This window comes from Triticum dicoccoides, chromosome 6B, assembly GCF_002162155.2.
Source record: "Triticum dicoccoides isolate Atlit2015 ecotype Zavitan chromosome 6B, WEW_v2.0, whole genome shotgun sequence".
NCBI lineage: Eukaryota > Viridiplantae > Streptophyta > Magnoliopsida > Poales > Poaceae > Triticum > Triticum dicoccoides.
The window spans coordinates 473,378,070-473,399,578 of record NC_041391.1 but is presented as its reverse complement, the minus strand read 5'-3'; positions in this window follow the sequence as shown (position 1 = coordinate 473,399,578).

Below are 21,509 nucleotides of genomic sequence, written 5' to 3'. Positions count from 1 at the left end.
GTCAAAATGAGAACATTTGATCATAGGCCATACTCATCGGTTAAGCTCAAGTGGGGTTACCACTTTTACATAATGCATTGATGTGTTCACACCATTAGAGTTGCTTTAACTCAATTCTTAGAGTAAAGCTCCCCCTAGATGTGAGATCCCCCTTAGAGGGATGAACTAACCTTGGGTTTTGTCGATGATGACTTCATGTAGGTGTTGAAGATGTGGATGCTCAATGTTGATGTAGATCATTTGGAGCAATCCTTTGGAGTGAGTTGCACTTTCAATACCTACACGGGTTAGTCCCACAAGGAACAAACAAGGATATCCATAGACATAGATTGATGCACACACAAAATGATGTCTATGAAAGCATTAGGTTACCTTGTCCCTTGTTTTACCAACAAGAGGGTTTGTGACTCCATGAACTAGTGCAAGATGTGGAAGTTGAGTTCACTTGTCCTTGCCAAAATGATATGAGTGAAATATGTTGGCGGAGTCACCCTCAAGAACTCTCTAGTTCTTCTTCTTCGGGATCCACACCATATTGATGGGAATCCTTGGAGTTGTAGTCGTACTTGATGAAGTAGAACTTGACGTATTCTTGGGAACCCACTTGACCAAGGCTATGGGAGCTTCTTCAAATGCATCAATCTCCTCTTGAAGCTCATCCTTGCCTTTTTGCTTGTGGTCTTGTGGTGGAAGATCATCTTGAGCTTGTGTCCCTTTGAACGAAGTAGGATCATACTTCTCTTGTTGAGGAACAAACTTTGTCTTGGGGTATTGATCTTCTTCCCACTCAACTCCATTGGCATTGAACTTTCGTTCAAAACCAACACCTTGGTTCTTCCGGTGCCTTCCTTGCTTGCGTACAATTTCCTCGAATTGCTTACTCCCGGCAAGGCTCTTGTAAACACCTTTCTCTATAATTCCCTTCAATAAGCTATTTTCTTACTCAAGTGTAACTTGGCTAAGAGAATCATTAGTGGAATCAAGAGAACTACTAGAAGCAACAACATTGGATTTAGCATGATTATTGTTACTACTAGAGGAAGAATCCTTCTTGTTCTTGTTATTAGACTTGACTTGAGGCATGTAAGTAGATAAGAGTAAACGGTTGGCAATGTAAGAAGAACTTTTCTTGCGAAGATCATCATTGATTGCTTTTAAGAACTCATGCTCTTGCTCAAGGTTGAGCTTTTCAAAGCGTAACTTCTCATGAGTCCTTAAAAGTTCTCGATGGTCCCCTAAGATAGTTTCATGAGCTAACTTAAGAGTATTTAGTTCTTTAGTTAGGTTCCCAATCTTCTCCTTATCATCGTCATTTGTTTTATCTTGATTATCATGATTAATTGACGTTTCATCATAGTATTCATCATTAGAGTTGTCAATAAGTAAATCGTCATCACCTAGCAAGTCATCTTCATCACTATTGAAATCAACATACTCAGGGTGTGTTACCTTTGGGCCTTTAGCCATGAAGCATCTTCCAAGTCCCTCATTTGGTGAATCAAATATGTCATAGGAGTTGGTTGACACAAGTGCTAGACCGGCAACACCTTCATCTTGAGTATGTTTGGAGTCGGAGTGATAGCTTCTCTCAGAGTGATGTTCGAAGTCGGAACCGGATACCCATTCACCAACATGAGCTTGATGTCTTTGTTTTGTGTAGCTCCTTGATGACTTGTCCTTCCTTTCCGAATCCTTGCTTCTCCGCGATGTTCTTCGTTCATAACGATCATCTCTACTCCTTCTCTCTCTTGGCGGTGATTCTTCTCTTTTACTTCTCCTTTTAGGTGATTCTTCTCTTATTTTGTAGGGAGCCGTACACTCATTTGAGTAGTGTCCGGGTCTTCCACAATTGTAGCAATTGCGCTCTCGACTAGAAGATCTTTTATCATTGTAGGACCTTGACTTGGAACTTCTTTCCTTGCTTCTACTCTTGTAGAATTTGTTGAAGTTCTTCACCATTAGGCTCAATTCTTCATTGAAGGTTTGTTTCTCACTTGATGATGTGGGAGCTTCACATGAGGCTTTGTAAGCACCACTTGACTTGTTGTGCAACTCCTCCTTATGCTTGAGTGACATCTCATGAGCAACAATTCTTCCAATGACCTCCGTTGGCTTGAGATTCTTGTAATTCAGCATCATTTGGATCAATGTGCACACGGTATCATATTTTCCATCCAAGGCTCTTAGGATCTTCTTGATGATGAATTTGTTGGTCATCTCTTCACTTCCTAAGCCGGCAATCTCATTTGTGATGAGAGCAAGCCTAGAGTACATTTCAGTGCCGTCTTCACCATCCTTCATCTTGAACTTGTCAAGTTGACTTTGAAGCACATCCAATTTGGATTCCTTGACGGAGTCGGTACCTTCGTGCATGTCAATCAAAGTGTCCCAAATTTCCTTTGCATTCTCAAGACGGTAGATTTTGTTGAATTCTTCAGGGCACAATCCGTTGAAGAGGATATCACAAGCTTGAGTGTTGTATTGCAGCATCTTCAACTCTTCCGCGCTAGCTTCACGGTTCAGTTCTCTCCCATGAAAGAATTCACCTTGCATGCCAATACACACAATAGCCCAAACGGCGGGGTTATGTCCAAGAATATGCATTTTCATCTTATGCTTCCAACTAGCAAAATTAGTACCATCAAAGTAAGGACCTCTATGGTGGTAGTTTCCCTCGCTAGATGCCATACTCTCCTAGGTTGTGAAACCAAGGCAATGACCACCAAAAGCTATGGAAATCAAAGCAAATGGAGACCAAAGCTCTGATACCACTTGTAGGATCGGAAGTATGTCTATAGGGGGGTGATTAGACTACTTGACCAAATAAAAATTTAATCTTTTCCCAATTTTAGTCTTTGGCAGATTTTAGAAAACTTAGCATAAGTCAAGCAATCTTAACACAATTCAAGCAAGCATGCAAAGCGTATATGAGCAGCGGAAAGTAAAGCATGCAACTTGCAATAATGTAAAGGGAAGGGTTTGGAGAATTCAAATGCAATTTGGAGACACGGTGATTTTTGAGCCGTGGTTCCGATAGGTGGTGCTATCGTACATCCACGTTGATGGAGACTTCAACCCACGAAGGGTAACGGCTGCGCGAGTCCACGGAGGGCTCCACCAAAGAAGGGTCCACGAAGAAGCAACCTTCTCTATCCCACCATGGTCGTCGCCCACCAAGGACTTGCCTCACTAGTTGTAGATCTTCACAAAGTAGGCGATCCCCTTGCCCTTACAAACTCCTTGGTTCAACTCCACAATCTTGTCGGAGGCTCCCAAGTGACAGCTATCCAATCTAGGAGACACTGCTCTCCAAGAAGTAACAAATGGTGTGTTGATGATGAACTCCTTGCTCTTGTGCTTCAAATGATAGTCTCCCCAACACTCAACTCTCTCTCACAGGATTTGGAATTGGTGGAAAGAAGATTTGAGTGGAAAGCAACTTGGGGAAGGCTAGAGATCAAGATTCATATGGTAGGAATGGAATACCTTGGTCTCAACACATGAGTAGGTGGTTCTCTCTCAGAAAATGTAAGTAGGAAGTGTAGGTTTGTTCTGATGTCTCTCTCCATGAATGAAGAGTAGGTGGAGGGGTATATATAGCCTCCACACAAAATCTAACCGTTACACACAATTTACCAATCTCGGTGGGACCGAATTGCGAAACTCAGTCTGACCGATTCAGTAAACCTAGTGATCGTTAGGGTTTTTGGTGGGACCGACATGCAACTCGTTAGGACCGATATGGTTAGGGTTAGGGCGTAACATAATCTCAGTGAGACCGATTACACAAACTCGGTGAGACCGATTTTGGTAATAAGCTAACCAGAGAGTTGGTCAGGTAAACTCGGTGGGACCGGTTCGCTCATTTCGGTGGGACCGAAACGTTATGAAAGGGGAACATAGAGTTTACATTGCAATCTCGGTGGGACCGATCGCTCATCTCGGTGGTACTGAAACATTACGAAGGGAAACATAGAGATTACAATCCCATCTCGGTGAGACCGAGATCCCTATCGGTGAGACCGATTTGCCTAGGGTTTGTAGTAGTGGCTATGACATCTGAACTCGGTGGCGCCAGATAAAAAGAATCGGTGGGGCCGAGTTAGACTTTTGGTTTAGGTCATATGTGGATGTGGGTAAGTAGTTGAGGGTTTTGGAGCATATCACTAAGCACTATGAAGCAAGAACCTCATTAAGCAACACCTCATCCTCCTTGATAGTATTGGCTTTTCCTATAGACTCAATGTGATCTTGGATCACTAAAATATAAAATGTAGTCTTGATCTTTGAGCTTGAGCCAATCCTTTTATCCTTAGTATTTTGAGGGGTCCACTTTTCTCATCCATGCCATGCCATTCATTGAGCTTTTCCTGAAATATTTATCTTGGAATAGTGTTAGCTCAATGAGCTATATGTTGTTAGGAATTGCCAAAATCACCTCGGGATAGTTGCACTTTCAACCATGGAAATTCTGCTGAAAACAACGTTAGTCCGGGTTAGTTCCATTCAAATCATGCAAATTAGAGTCCAAAACAAGGGCAAAAGTGTTTGGAAAAGTAGATATGTTGGAGACGTATCAACTCCTCCAAGCTGAAACCTTTGCTTGTCCTCAAGAAATTCAGTTGACCAACTGAAAGTGATAAAGAAAAACTTTTACAAACTTTGTTTGATCTTGTTGTTGCTAATATGTAAAGCCAGCATTCAAGTTTTCAGCCAAGATCATGAACTAACCATATCCACAATAACATTTAGGTCTCATGTTTACTCATATCAATGGCATAATCAACTAGCGAGCAATAATTATAAATCTTGGATGGCAACACTTTCTCAAAACAATCATGATATGATATAACAAGATAGTATCTCACTAGCTCTTTCTGAGACCGCAAAACATAAATGTAGAGCACCCCTGAAGATCAAGGACTGACTAGACATTGTAACTCATGTCAGAAATGATCCAGTCACAGTCATACTCAATATAAATTAATAACAATGCATAGAAATTAAAGTGGTGCTCTCCAACTGTTGCCTTTTTATGAGAGGATGATGACTCAACAAAAAAGTAAATAGATAGGCCCTTCACAGAGGGAAGCAGGGATTTGCAGAGGTGCCAAAGCTTGAGTTTTGAAATAGAGATAAATAATATTTTGAGCGGCATACTTTCATTGTCAACATAACAACCAAGAGATCTCGATATCTTCCAGGCTACATACATTATAGGCGGTTCCCAAACAGAATGGTAAAGTTTATACTCCCCACCACCAACGAGCACATTCCACGGCTGGCCCGAAACAATGGGTACCGCCCAACTAACAACAATCCTGGGGGAGTTTTGTTTGTAATTATTTTGATTTGATTTGAGCATGGGACTGGGCATCCCGGTTACCGGCCATTTTCTCATGAATGATGAGTGGAGTCCACTCATCATGAGAATAACCCACCTAGCATGCAAGATATAGACAACCCTAGTTGATACATGAGCTATTCGATCATACAAAACAAAATTTCATTTGAAGGTTTAGAGTTTGGCACATACAAATTACTTGGAACGACAAGTAAATACCGCATATAGGAAGGTATGGTGGACTCATAGGGAACAACTTTGGGGTTTATGGAAGTCGATGCACAAGCAGTATTCCTGCTTAGTGCAGGTGAAGGCTAGAAAGAGACTAGGAAGCGACCAACTAGAGAGGGACACAGTCATAAACATGCATTAAGATTAACCAACAATGAGTGCAAGCATGAGTAGGATATAAATCACCATGAACATAAATATCGTGGAGGCTATGTTGATTTTGTTTCAACTACATGTGTGAACATGTGCCAAGTCAAGCCACTCAAACCATTCAAAGGAGGATGCCACCCTATCATACCACATCACAACCATTTTAATAACATGTTGGCACGCAAGGTAAACCATTATAAAGTCCTAGCTAATTAAGCATGGCATGAGTAACTATAATCTCTAATTATCATTGCAAACATGTTTCATTCATAATAGGCTGAATCAGGAACGATGAACTAATCATATTTACAAAAACAAGACATGTTGAGTTCATACCAGCTTTTCTCATGTCAATCATTTCATCATATATCGTCATTATTGCCTTTCATTTGCACGACCGAATGGTGTGTATAATAATAGTAGTGCACGTGCATTGGACTAAGCTGGAATCTGCAAACAATTAATACAAAGGACAAGACAAGGTAATATGGGCTCTTTGTTAGATCAACAATAATGCATATGAGAGCCACTCATCATTTTCATTGTGGTCTTCTCCTCTCGGCCTTCAAAGAAAAGAAAAGAATTTCAAAGAAAGAGAAAAACTATTTACACGGGAAAGCTCCCAGCAAGCAAAAGAAGAACGAGAAATATTTTTGGTTTTCCTTAATACTACTATTACAAGAATGGAAAGTAAACTAGCTAAAAGCTATGACTAATTTTTTTGATTTTTCTCAAAGTTTTTCAAACACACAAAAAGAAAGCAGGAAAAGAAAATAAACTAGCATGGATAGTGCAGTGAAAAAGTATGAACACCGGCAACTAGAATGAGTGTGTGAACATGAATATAATGTCGGTGAGAAATATGTACTCCCCCAAGCTTAGGCTTTTGGCCTAAGTTGGTCTATGCCCATGGATCAAAGTGGTCCTCTCCGGTGTACCGAGGAGGATCCTCGGGGTGCCACTGGTTAGCGAGCTCCCGCGGATCCCACTGATAAATAGACTCCTGATATGGATCATGAGATGGCTCAGGCTCACGCTCTAGGGACCATACCCGCTCCCAGTATGCATAAATGTCATCGGGCAGGATGAGGTATGTGCCTGAATGTATGTTAAACAAAGATGGTGCAGGCATGGTAATAATCTGACAAGTAGTTTTACTAAATACCAAGTTATACATAAGTCTCTTCTCCTTATCATTACCAATAAAATCATGTGCTGCCATACTTTTATAGTCTAATAAAATAGTGGGCAACACCTTTTCCTCTTTCTCATAGTGTCTTATAGGTATCTCAAAATATTTAGTAAGACGTGAAGCAAAGATACCTCCAAAAATGGGGCCCTTTGTACGGTTTAGACTCAACCATTTAGCAACAATAGCGCCTAAACTGAAAGTTCTATCACGAAGCAAAGCATGGCGCAAAATGGCAAGGTCAGGGGCACTGAGTACCCCACTGTTCCCGCGACCAATTAAACATCTACTGGCAAATATTGCATAGTAGCGTAGAATAGGAAAATGTATACTAGTAGTTCTTGCATCTGAAACCTTTATCGTTTCCCCTACAACAATTTTATCAATAAATTCATCCACATCACTAGGATGTGGTTCCTCGAAGCTGCCTTCGAAGGGCAACTTGCAAACCACACAAAAATCGTAGAGTGACATCTCCTTAAACTCATCATATAAATAAAAATCTACCGAAGGTGGTGATCTCCTAGCATGGAAATGGAAGTTTTTCATGAAGATATTAGTGAGTAGGAGGTACTGGTCACACTTATCATGAATGAAGTCGATGATGCCTGCATTCTCAGCCAAATAATAAAAGTCTTCATAAAATTCTAGCGGCCCTCAAGAATGCATCCCAAGGCCATTCACACGGACGAACCTCCGTGGTGCGGGGAAGGTTGTACTTAGGCTTTTTATTCTCTTCATTCTGCTTTTCCTTCGAACTTAGGCTCGAGGAGCCTCTCAACAATCTCTTCAACATTTTCTTCCTCTGAAAATTTCTGAAATTTTTAGTGACTCAAAATAAAAGTGAACCAAACTCAACAAGATTGATAGCAAGTACTCCCACAAGTGCCTAGAGACTATATCATGCATTAAAACTACTTTGGACCATATAAATTTGACATACAAGCTCAGGAACAGGGTCACCTCAGCAACAAAGATTTGCAAAAAATAAAGCACTAGAACCAAAACTAATTGGACCATTGGAGGAGTCACATACTGAAGATCAATCCCCCAAAGCAGTTTTGTAAATGGAGCTTTGAGCAAGGAGATCAAAAATTGCAGCAAAATGAGCAAGAACACGAGTTTGAGCTACGAGATTCTTTTTTTTCTGGAGGAAGATGAAGTGGATGGGTGTTGGAATAAGTGGTGGGGGCCACATGGGGCCCATGAGGCAGGGGGCGCGCCCGGGGGGTAGGGCGCGTCCTTCACCATCATGGCCAAATGGTGGGTTCCCCTGGTGTGTTCTCAGTGCTAGAAATACTCAAATATTCTACCAAAAATCATACTAAATTTTCAGGGCTTTCGGAGAACTTTTATTTTTGGGGCATTTTCTATTGCAAGGATAATTCGGAAAACAGACAGAAAATACTATTTTTGCTTTATTTGTTCTAAATAACAGAAAGTAAAATATGGTTACAGTGTGTTGTGACTTCTAACTTCATACATCTCATGCTCATCAAAAGGAATCCACTAACAAGGTTGATCAAGTCTTGTTAACAAACTTCTTCCGAATAACATGAAACTAGAGAATTTTTTGAATAACACTATATTACCTCAACAGGGATATGCACGTCCCCAACAATAAGAATATCATATTTCTTTTTTGACAGTAGGAGGAGGGAATTCAAAACCTCCAATAGTAATAGTTGAAAATTTTCCAATATAATTGATACTATGAACTTGAGGTTGTTTCTTCGGGAAGTGTATCATATGCTCATTACAATTAACATGAAAAGTGACATTGCCTTTGTTGCAATCAATAATAGCCCCTATAGTATTTATAAAAGGTCTACCAAGGATGATCGACATACTGTCATCCTCAGGGATATCAAGAATAACAAAGTTTGTTAAAATAGTAGCGTTTGCAACCACAACAGGCACATCCTCACAAATACCGATGGGTATAGCAGTTGATGTATCGGCCATTTGCAAAGAGATTTCTGTATGTGTTAACTTATTCAAATCAAGTCTACGATACAAAGACAAAGGCATAACACTAACACCATCTCCAAGATCACATAAAGCAGTTTAAACATAGTTTCTTTTAATGGAGCATGGTATAGTTGGTACTCCTGAATCTCCAAGTTTCTTTGGTATTCCACCCTTAAAAGTATAATTAGCAAGCATGGTGGAAATTTCATCTTTCAGTATCTTTCTTTTATTTGTAACAATATCTTTCATATACTTAGCATAGGGATTCATTTTAAGCATATCAGTCAAACGCATATGCAAAAATATAGGTCTAATCATTTCAGCAAAGCGCTCAAAATCCTCATCATCCTTTTTCTTGGATTGCTTAGGAGGAAAAGGCATGGGTTTCTAAACCCATGGTTCTCTTTCTTTACCGTGCTTCCTAGGAACGAAGTCTCTCTTATCATAACGTTGATTCTTTGATTGTGGGTTATCAAGATCAACAACAGGTTCAATATCTACATCATTATTATTACTAGGTTGATCATCAACATGAGCATCATAATTAACATTACCACTAAGTTCATGTTCATCACCAGATTGTGTTTTAGCATCAGAAATAGAAACATCATTGGGATTCTCTGGTGTGTCTAGAACAGGTTCACTAGGAGCATGCAAAGTCCTATCATTGTTCTTTTTCTTTTTCTTAGAAGGACTGGATGTATCAGTATTAGTTCTCTGAGAATCTTGCTCAACTCTCTTAGGGTGGCCCTCAGCATACAAAGGTTCCTGAGTCATTTTACCACCTCTAGTCATAACTCTAACAGCATTATCATTGTTCTTATTATTTAACTCAGTGAGCAAATCATCTTGTGCCTTAAGCACTTGTTCTACTTGAGTTGTAACCATGGAAGCATGTTTACTAATAAGCTTAAGATCACTTTTAATTGTAGACATATAATCACTCAAGTGTTCAACCATGCAAGCATTGTGTTTCAGTTGTCTACCAAAATAAGCATTGAAGTCTTCTTGCTTAACAATAAAATTATCAAACTCATCCAAATATTGACTAGCAAACTTAGTAGATGGGATTTCACCCTTATCAAATCTATAGAGAGAATTTACCTTTACTACATGTGTTGGGTTATCAATACCATGTATTTCTTCAATAGGTGGTAAATTCTTAACATCTTCAGCTTTAATACCTTTTTCTTTCATAGATTTCGTTGCCTCTTGCATATCTTCAGGACTGAGAAATCGAATACCCCTTTTCTTCAGAGTTGGCTTAGGAGTTGGTTCAGGAAGTATCCAATCATTATTATTACTCAATATATTATTCAGTAGCAATTCAACTTGCTCAATAGGTCTTTCCCTGAAAACACAACCAGCACAACTATCCAGGTGGTCTCTAGAAGCATCAGTTAGTCCATTATAAAAGATATCAAGTAATTTATTTTTCTTCAGAGGATGATCAGGAAAAGCATTAAGCAATTGGAGAAGCCTCCCCCAAGCTTTTGGGGGACTCTCTTCTTCAATTTGCACAAAATTAAATATTTCCCTTAAGGCAACTTGTTTCTTATGAGCAAGAAAATATTTTGCAGAGAAGTAATAAATCATATCCTGGGGACTACGCACACAATGAGGAGCAAGAGAATTAAACCATATCTAAGCATCACCCTTTAACAAGAAAGGAAACAATTTAAGAATATAGTAATAGTGATTTTTTTTCCTCATGAGTGAATAGGGTGGCTATATCATTCAATTTAGTAAGATGTGCCACAACAGTTTTAGATTCAAAGCCATGTAAAGGATCAGATTCAATCAAATAATTAACTCATGATCTACAGAGAATTCATAATCCTTATCAGTAATACAGATAGGTGAAGTAGAAAACGTAGGGTCATATTTCATTCTAGCATTGAAAGACTTTTCTTTCAACTTAGCTAATTGTTTCTTAAGATCATATCTATCATTGCAAGCAAAAGATGTCTCTAGAAGTTTCTTCATCCATAACATAACCCTTAGGAACAATAGGAAATTCATATCTAGGGGGAGAATCTTCATCATCACTTTCATTAATATCATCAGTTTCAATAATTTCATTCTCTCTAACCGTAGCAAGTTGTTCATCAAGAAATTCACCTAGTGGCACATTATTATCAAGTAGAGAAGTAGTATCATCATAACCATCATGCATAGCAGAAGTGGCATCTATTGGGGAACGTAGTAATTTCAAAAAAATTCCTACGTACACGCAAGATCATGGTGATGGCATAGCAACGAGAGGAGAGAGTGTTGTCCACGTACCCTCGTAGACCATAAGCGGAAGCATTATGACAACGCGGTTGATGTAGTCGTACGTCTTCACGATCCGACCGATCTAAGTACCGAACATACGACACCTCCGAGTTCAGCACACGTTCAGCTCGATGACGATCCCTGGGCTCCGATCCAGCAAAGCTTCAGGGAAGAGTTCCGTCAGCACGACGGCGTGGTGACGATGATGATGCTCTACCGGCGCAAGGCTTCGCCTAAACTCCGCGACGATATGACCGAGGTGAAATATGGTGGAAGGGATCACCGCACACGGCTAAGGAACGATCCGTAGATCAACTTGTGTTGTTGTGCCTATGGGGTGCCCCCTGCCCCCGTATATAAAGGAGCAATGGAGGAGGAGGCCGGCCCTAGGAGGGGGCGCGCCAAGGGGAGTCCTACTCCCACTGGGAGTAGGACTCCCTCCTTCCTTGTTGGAGTAGGAGAAGGGGGAAAGAGGGGGAGAGGAGGAAGGAAAAAGGGGCCGTACCCCTTGTCCAATTCGGACCAGAGGGGGGCTGCGTGCCTCCTTCCTTTCGGCCTCTCTCCTCTATTCTCGTATGGCCCAATAAGGCCCATATACTCCCCGGCGAATTCCCGTAACTCTCCGGTACTCCGAAAAATACCCGAATCACTCAGAACCTTTCCGAACTCCGAATATAGTCGTCCAATATATCAATCTTTATGTCTCGACCATTTCGAGACTCCTCATCATGTCCCCGATCTCATCCGAGACTCCGAACTCCTTCGGTACATCAAAACTCATAAACTCATAATATAACTGTCATCGAAACCTTAAGCGTGCGGACCCTACGGGTTCGAGAACTATGTAGACATGACCTAGAACTATTCTTGGTCAATAACCAATAGCGGAATCTGGATGGCCATATTGGCTCCTACATATTCTACGAAGATCTTTATCGGTCAAACCGCATAACAACATACGTTGTTCCCTTTGTCATCGGTATGTTACTTGCCCGAGATTCGATCGTCGGTATCCAATACCTAGTTCAATCTCGTTATAGGCAAGTCTCTTTACTCGTTATGTAATACATCATCTCACAACTAACTCATTAGTTGCAATGCTTGCAAGGCTTATAGTGATGTGCATTACCGAGAGGGCCCAGAGATACCTCTCCGACAATTGGAGTGACAAAACCTAATATGGAAATACGCCAACCCAACATGTACCTTTGGAGACACCTGTAGTACTCCTTTATAATCACCCAGTTACGTTGTGACGTTTGGTAGCACCCAAAGTGTTCCTCCGGTAAACGGGAGTTGCATAATGTCATAGTTACAGGAACATGTATAAGTCATGAAGAAAGCAACAACAACATACTAAACGATCAAGTGCTAAGCTAACGGAATGGGTCAAGTCAATCACATCATTCTCCTAATGATGTGATCCCGCTAATCAAATGACAACTCTTTTGTCCATGGTTAGGAAACATAACCATCTTTGATAAACGAGCTAGTCAAGTAGAGGCATACTAGTGACACTATGTTTGTCTATGTATTCACACATGTATTATGTTTTCGGTTAATACAATTCTAGCATGAATAATAAACATTTATCATGATATAAGGAAATAAATAATAACTTTATTATTGCCTCTAGGGCATATTTCCTTCAGTCTCCCACTTGCACTAGAGTCAATAATCTAGTTCACATCGCCATGTGATTTAGCACCAATATTCACATCTGTATGTGATTAATACGCATAGTTCACATCGTCGTGTGATCAACACCCAAAGGGTTTACTAGAGTCAATAATCTAGTTCACATTGCTATGTGATTAACACCCAAAGAGTACTAAGGTATGATCATGTTTTGCTTATGAGAGAAGCTTAGTCAACGGGTCTGTCATATTCAGAGCCGTATGTATTTCACAAATAGTCTATGTCCACAATGCTCTGCACGGAGCTACTCTAGCTAATTGCTCCCACTTTCAATATGTATCCAGATTGAGACTTAGAGTCATCTGGATTGGTGTAAAAGCTTGCATCGTTGTAACTTTTATGACGGGCTCTTTTATCACCTCCATAATCGAGAAACATCTCCTTAGTCCTCACTAAGGACATTCTTGACCCTTGTCCAGTGATCTACTTATTAGATCAAAATTGTATTCCTTTGCCAAACACAGAGCAAGGTATACAATAGGTCTGGTTCATAGCATAGCATACTTTATAGAACCTATGACTGAGGCATAGGGAATGTCTTTTCATTCTCTTTCTATTTTCTGCAATGGTCGGGTCTTGTGTCTTACTCAACTTCACACCTTGTAACACAGGCAAGAACTCCTTCTTTGACTGTTCCATTTTGAACTATTTCAAAAATTTATCAAGGTATGTACTCATTGAAAAATCTTATCAAGCGTCTTGATCTATCTATATAGATCTTGATGCTCAATGTGTAAGTAGCTTCACCGAGGTCTTGCTTTGAAAAACTCTTATTCAAGTATCCTTTCATGCTATCCAGAATTTCCATATCATTTCCAATTAACAATATGTCATCCACATATAATATTAGAAATGCTACAGAGCTCCCACTCACTTTCTTGTAAATACAGGCTTCTTCAAAAGTCTGTATAAAACCATATGCTTTGATCAACTCATCAAAGCGTATATTCCAACTCCGAGATGCTTGCACCAGTCCATAGATGGATCGTTGGAGCTTGCACACTTTGTTAGCATCTTTAGGATTGACAAAAACTTTCTGGTTGCATCATATACAACTCTTCTTTAATAAATCCATTAAGGAATGCAGTTTTGACATCCATTTGCCAGATTTCATAAAATGTGGCAATTGCTAACATGATTCAGGCAGACTTAAGCTTCGATACGAGTGAGAAAATCTCATTGTATTCAACACCTTGAACTTGTTGAAAACCTTTCGCAACAAGTCGAGCTTAGTAGATAGTAACACTACTATCAGTGTCCGTCTTCCTCTTGAAGATCCATTTATTTAACATGGCTTGCTGATCATCGAGCAAGTCAATCAAAGTCCATACTTTGTTCTCATACATGGATCATATCTCAGATTTTATGGCCTCAAGCCATTTCGTGGAATCTGGGCTCATCATCGCTTCCTCATAGTTCGTAGGTTCATCATGGTCTAGTAACATGACTTCCAGAACATGATTACCGTACCACTCTAGTGCGGATCTTACTCTGGAAGACCTACGAGGTTTGGTAGCAGCTTGATCCGAAGTTTCATGATCATCATCATTAACTTCCCCACTAATTGGTGTTGGAATCACTGGAACTGATTTTTGTGATGCACTACTTTCCAATAAGGGAGAAGGTACAATTACCTCATCAAGTTCTACTTTCCTCCCACTCACTTCTTTCGAGAGAAACTTCTTCTCTAGAAAGGATCCATCTTAGCAATGAATAACTTGCCTTCGGATCTGTGATAGAAGGTGTGCCCAATAGTTAACTTTGGGTATTCTATGAAGACGCACTTCTCCGATTTGGGTTTGAGCTTATCAGGTTGAAACTTTTTTCATATAAGCATCGCAACTCCAAACTTTAAGAAACGACAACTTAGGTTTACTGCTAAACCATAGTTCATACGGTGTCGTCTCAACGGATTTAGATGGTGCCCTTTTAAACGTGAATGCAGCTGTCTCTAATGCACAACCCCAAAACGATAGTGGTAAAACCGATAAGAGACATCATAGATCGCACCATATCAATAAAGTGCGGTTACGACGTTCGGACACACCATGACGTTGTGGTGTTCCAGGTGGCGTGAGCTGTGAAACTATTCCACATTGTTTTAATTGAAGACCAAACTCGTAACTCAAATATTCGTCTCCGCGATCAGATCGTAGAAATTTTATTTTCTTGTTACGATGATTTTTCCACTTCACTCTGAAATTCTTTGAACCTTTCAATTATTTCAGACTTATGTTTCATCAAGTAGATATACCCATATATGCTCAAATCATCTTGTGAAGGTCAGAAAATAACGATACTTGCCACGAGCATCAACACTCATTGGATCGCATACATCGGTATGTATTATTTCCAATAAGTCAGTAGCTTGTTCCATTGTTCCGGAGAACGGCGTTTTAGTCATCTTTCCCAAAAGGCACGGTTCGCAAGCATCAAATGATTCATAACCAAGTGATTCCGAAAATCCATCTTTATGGAGTTTCTTCATGCGCTTTACACCTATATGACCCAAACGGCAGTGCCACAAATAATTTGCACTATCATTATTAACTTTGCATCTTTTGGCATCAATATTATGAATATGTGTATCACTATGATCGAGATCCAACAAACTATTTTCATTGGGTGTATAACCATCGAAGGTCTTATTCATGTAAACAGAATAACAATTATTCTTTAACTTCAAATGAATAACTGTATCGCAATAAACATGATCAAATCATATCCATGCTCAACACAAACGCTAAATAACATTTATTTAGGTTTAACACTAATCTCGAAAATATAGGGAGTGTGTGATGATGATCATATCAATCTTGGAACTATTTCCAACACTCATCGTCACTTCCCCTCAACTAGTCTCTGTTTATTATGTAACTCCTGTTTCGAGTTACTAATCTTAGCAACCGAACAAGTATCAAATACTCAGGGGTTACTATAAACACTAGTAAGGCACATATCAATAACCTGTATATCAAATATACCCTTGTTCACTTTGCCATCCTTCTTATCCACCAAATATTTAGGGTATTTCCGTTTCCAGTGATCATTTCCTTTGCAGTGTAAGCACTCAGTTTCAGGCTTTGGTCTAGCTTTGGTCTTCTTCACGGGAGTGACAACTTATTTGCCATTCTACTTGAAGTTTCCCTTTCTTTCCCTTTGCCCTTTTCTTGAAACTAGTGGTCTTGTCAATCATCAACACTTGATGCTCTTTCTTGATTTCTACCTTCGTCGATTTTAACATCACGAAGAGCTCGGGAATTGTTTTCGTCATCCCTTGCATACTATAGTTCATCACGAAGTTCTAGTAACTTAGTGATGGTGACTAGAGAATTCTGTCAATCACTATCTTATCTGGAAGATTAACTCCCACTTGATTCAAGTGATTGAAGTACCCAGACAATCTGAGCACATGCTTACTAGTTGAGCGATTCTCCTCCATCTTTTAGCTATAGAACTTGTTGGAAACTTCATATCTCTCAACTCGGGTATTTGAAATATTAACTTCAATTCCTGGAACATCTCATATGGTGCATGACGTTCAAAACATCTTTGAATTCCCGATTCTAAGCCGTTAAGCATGGTGCACAAAACTATCAAGTAGTCATCATATTGAGCTAGCCAAACGTTCATAATGTCTGCATCTGCTCCTGCAATAGGTCTGTCACCTAGCGGTGCATTAAGGACATAATTCTTCTGTGCAGCAATGAGGATAAACCTCACAACACGGATCCAATCCGCATCATTGCTACTAACATCTTTCAACACAATTTTCTCTAGGAACATATAAAAATAAACATATGAAAGCAACAACGCAAGCTATTGATCTACAACATAATTTGCAAAATACTACCAGGACTAAGTTCATGATAAATTAAAGTTCAATTAATCATATTACTTAAGAACTCCCACTTAGATAGACATCCCTCTAATCCTCTAAGTGATCACGTGATCCATATCAACTAAACCATGTCCGATCATCACGTGAGACGGAGTAGTTTCAACGGTGAACATCAATATGTTGATCATATCTACTATATGATTCACGCTCGACCTTTCGGTCTCCGTGTTCCGAGGCCATATCTGTATATGCTAGGCTCGTCAAGTTTAACCCGAGTATTCCGCGTGTGCAACTGTTTTGCACCCGTTGTATTTGAACATAGAGCCTATCACACCCGATCATCACGTGGTGTCTCAGCACCAAGAACTTTCGCAACGGTGCATACTCAGGGAGAACACTTCTTGATAATTAGTGAGAGATCATCTTAAAATGCTACCGTCAATCAAAGAAAGATAAGATGCATAAAGGATAAACATCACATGCAATCAATATAAGTGATATGATATGGCCATCATCATCTTGTGCTTGTGATCTCCATCTTCAAAGCACCGTCGTGATCACCATCGTCACCGGCGCGACACCTTGATCTCCATCGTAGCATTGTTGTCGTTACGCCATCTATTGCTTCTACGACTATCGCTACCGCTTAGTGATAAAGTAAAGCAATTACAGGGCGTTTGTATTTCATACAATAAAGCGACAACCATATGGCTCCTGCCAGTTGCCGATAACTTCGGTTACAAAACATGATCATCTCATACAATAAAATATAGCATCACGTCTTGACCATATCACATCACAACATGCCCTGCAAAAACAAGTTAGACGTCCTCTACTTTGTTGTTGCAAATTTTACGTGGCTGCTACGGGCTTAGCAAGAACCGTTCTTACCTACGCATCAAAACCACAACTATAGTTCGTCAAGTTAGTGTTGTTTTAACCTTCGCAAGGACCGGGCGTAGCCACACTCGATTCAGCTAAAGTGAGAGAGACAGACACCCGCCAGCCACCTTTAAGCACAAGTGCTCGTAACAGTGAAACTAGTCTCGCGTAAGCGTACGCGTAATGTCGGTCCGGGCCGCTTCATATCACAATACCGCCGAACCAAAGTATGACATGCTGGTAAGTAGTATGACTTGTATCGCCCACAACTCACTTGTGTTCTACTCGTGCATATAACATCAACGCATAAAACCTGGCTCTGATACCACTGTTGGGGAACGTAGTAATTTCAAAAAAATTCCTACGTACACGCAAGATCATGGTGATGGCATAGCAACGAGAGGAGAGAGTGTTGTCCATGTACCCTCGTAGACCGTAAGTGGAAGCGTTATCACAACGCGGTTGATGTAGTCGTACGTCTTCACAATCCGACCGATCTTAGTACCGAACATACGGCACCTCCGAGTTCAGCACACGTTCAGCTCGATGACGATCCCCGGGCTCCGATCCAGCAAAGCTTCGGGGAAGAGTTCCGTCAGCACGACGGCGTGGTGACGATGATGATGCTCTACCAGCGCAGGGCTTCGCCTAAACTCCGCGACGATATGACCGAGGTGGAATATGGTGGAAGGGGTCACCGCACACGGCTCCGGGCTCCGATCCAGCAAAGCTTCGGGGAAGAGTTCCGTCAGCACGACGGCGTGGTGACGATGATGATGCTCTACCGGCGCAGGGCTTCGACTAAACTCCGCGACGATATGACCGAGGTGGAATATGGTGGAAGGGGTCACCGCACACGGCTAAGGAACGATCCGTAGATCAACTTGTGTTGTTGTGCCTATGGGGTGCCCCCTGCCCCCGTATATAAAGGAGCAAGGGAGGAGGAGGCCAGCCCTAGGAGGGGGCGCGCCAAAGGGAGTCCTACTCCCACCGGGAGTAGGACTCCCTCCTTCCTTGTTGGAGTAGGAGAAGGGGGAAAGAGGGGGAGAGGAGGAAGGAAAAAGGGGCCGTACCCCTTGTCCATTTCGGACCAGAGGGGGGCTGCGTGCCACCTTCCTTTTGGCCTCTCTCCTCTATTCTCGTATGGCCCAATAAGGCCCATATACTCCCCGGCGAATTCCCGTAACTCTCCGGTACTCCGAAAAATACCCGAATCACTCGGAACCTTTCCGAACTCCGAATATAGTCGTCCAATATATCGATCTTTACGTCTCGACCATTTCGAGACTCCTTGTCATGTCCCCGATCTCATCCGGCACTCCGAACTCCTTCGGTACATCAAAACTCATAAACTCATAATATAACTGTCATCGAAACCTTAAGCGTGCGGACCCTACGGGTTCGAGAACTATGTAGACATGACCTAGAACTATTCTTGGTCAATAACCAATAGCGGAACCTGGATGCCCATATTGGCTCCAACATATTCTACGAAGATCTTTATCGGCCAAACCGCATAACAACATACGTTGTTCCCTTTGTCATCGGTATGTTACTTGCCCGAGATTCGATCATCGGTATCCAATACCTAGTTCAATCTCATTATCAGCAAGTCTCTTTACTCGTTACGTAATACATCATCTCACAACTAACTCATTAGTTGCAATGCTTGCAAGGCTTATAGTGATGTGCATTACCGAGAGGGCCCAGAGATACCTCTCCGACAATCGGAGTGACAAAACCTAATCTCGAAATACGCCAATCCAACATGTACCTTTGGAGACACCTGTAGTACTCCTTTATAATCACCCAGTTACGTTGTGACGTTTGGTAGCACCCAAAGTGTTCCTCCGGTAAACGGGAGTTGCATAATCTCATAGTTACAGGAACATGTATAAGTCATGAAGAAAGCAACAACAACATACTAAACGATCAAGTGCTAAGCTAACGGAATGGGTCAAGTCAATCACATCATTCTCCTAATGATGTGATCCCGTTAATCAAATGATAAATCTTTTGTCCATGGTTAGGAAACATAACCATCTTTGATAAACGAGCTAGTCAAGTAGAGGCATACTAGTGACACTATGTTTGTCTATGTATTCACACATGTATTATGTTTTCGGTTAATACAATTCTAGCATGAATAATAAACATTTATCATGATATAAGGAAATAAATAATAACTTTATTATTGCCTCTAGGGCATATTTCCTTCAGCATCATCAATAACATGCGACATATAGGAATCAATAGTAGGTGTAGGTGTCGCAAGTTTACTAAAAATAGAAGGTGAATCAAGTGCAGAGCTAGATGGCAGTTCCTTACCTTCCCTCGTAGTTGAGGGAAAAATCTTGGTTCTTTGATCTTTCAAATTCCTCAGAGTGATCAACAGATATAAATCCCAAGTGAGTCGGAGAATAGAGCTATGCTGCCCGGCAACGGCGCTAGAAAAAGGTCTTGATAACCCACAAGTATAGGGGATCGCAACAGTTTTCGAGGGTAGAGTATTCAACCCAAATTTATTGATTCGACACAAGGGGAGCCAAAGAATATTCTCAAGTATTAGCAGTTGAGTGGTCAATTCAACCACACCCGATAGACTTAATATCTACAGCAAAGAATTTAGTAGCAAAGTAGTATGGAAGTAACGACAATGGTGGCAAAAGTAACAGTAGTAGTTTTGTAGCAATCGTAACAGTGGCAACGGTAAAGTAACTTAGAAAGGATCAATATGAAACGGGCTCGTAGGAAATGGATCAATGATGGATAATTAAGTCAGATGTTATTCATCATGCAATAGTTATAACATAGGATGACACAGAACTAGCTCCAGTTCATCAATGTAATGTAGGCATGTATGCCGAATATAGTCATACGTGCTTCTGGAAAAGAACTTGCATGACATCTTTTGTCCTACCCTCCCGTGGCAGCGAGGTCCTATTGGAAACTAAGGGATATTAAGGCCTCCTTTTAATAGAGTACCGTACGAAAGCATTAGCACTTAGTGAATACATGAACTCCTCAAACTACGGTCATCACCGGGAAGTGTCCCGACTATTTTCACTCTGGGGTTTGCCGGATCATAACACGCAGTGACTATAACTTGCAAGATAGGATCAAGAACACTCATATATTCATGAAAACATAATAGGTTGAGATCTAAAATCATGGCACTCGGGCCCTAGTGACACACATTATGAAGGAAATATGCCCTAGAAGCAATAATAAAATTGTCATTTTTATTTCCTTATATCATGATAAATGTTTATTATTCATGCTAGAATTGTATTAACCGGAAACTTAGTACATGTGTGAATACATAGACAAAACATAGTGTCCCTAGTATGCCTCTACTTGACTAGCTCGTTAATCAAAGATGGTTATGTTTCCTAAGATCACATCATTAGGAGAATGATGTGATGGACAAGACCCATCCGTTGGCTTAGCATTATGATCGTTACAGTTTCATTGCTATTGCTTTCTTCATGACTTATACATGTTCCTCAGACTATGAGATTATTTAACTCCCGAATACCACAGGAACACCTTGTGTGCTAGCAAACGTCACAACATAACTGGGTGATTATAAATATGCTCTACAGGTGTCTCCGAAGGTGTTTTTTGGGTTGGCATAGATCGAGATTAGGATTTGTCACTCTGAGTTTCAGAGAGGTATCTCTGGGCCCTCTCGGTAATGCTCATCACTATAAGCCTTGCAAGCAATGTGACTAATGAGTTAGTTGCGGGATGAAATATTACAGAACGAGTAAAGAGACTTGACGGTAACGAGATTGAACTAGGTATGATGATACCGATGATCGAATCTCGGGCAAGTAACATACCGATGACAAAGGGAACAATGTATGTTGTTATGCGGTTTGAACAATAAAGATCTTTGTAGAATATGTAGGAGCCAATACGAG